Source organism: Penaeus monodon, chromosome 19 (assembly GCF_015228065.2).
Source record: "Penaeus monodon isolate SGIC_2016 chromosome 19, NSTDA_Pmon_1, whole genome shotgun sequence".
Classification (NCBI taxonomy): domain Eukaryota; kingdom Metazoa; phylum Arthropoda; class Malacostraca; order Decapoda; family Penaeidae; genus Penaeus; species Penaeus monodon.
The window spans coordinates 21065397-21065770 of NC_051404.1; positions in this window are offsets into that span (position 1 = coordinate 21065397).

Here is a 374-nt window from a genome sequence, read left to right on the forward strand (position 1 = left end):
AAAGGGGCTAAAGTTTTAAACTTTGTTTTTTCCCCACCATTGTTTTAAAAAGCCCCAAAAAAAAACGGGGAAAAAAGCATTTCTCGATCCCCTTTCTCAAAAAAAAGGAAAAATTTCCCCGAAACCCCCCAGAACCTTTAGACCGTTTTAAATCTTTGCTACTCACTTTAAAAATTCGGAAGAAAAAATTGGGTTTTTCGGGGTTTAAAAACGCCGGGGTGGTGGGGGTTTTGGTTTCCCCGAAAAAAACCCTTATAACATTTGTATTAGAATTTAATCATGACAAATTGGACAAAAATTTATTTTTTGATATAAAAAAGTTTGATTTTAAAAAATAAATTTTAAATTTTTGGTGACAAAAATTTTTTTTTCGT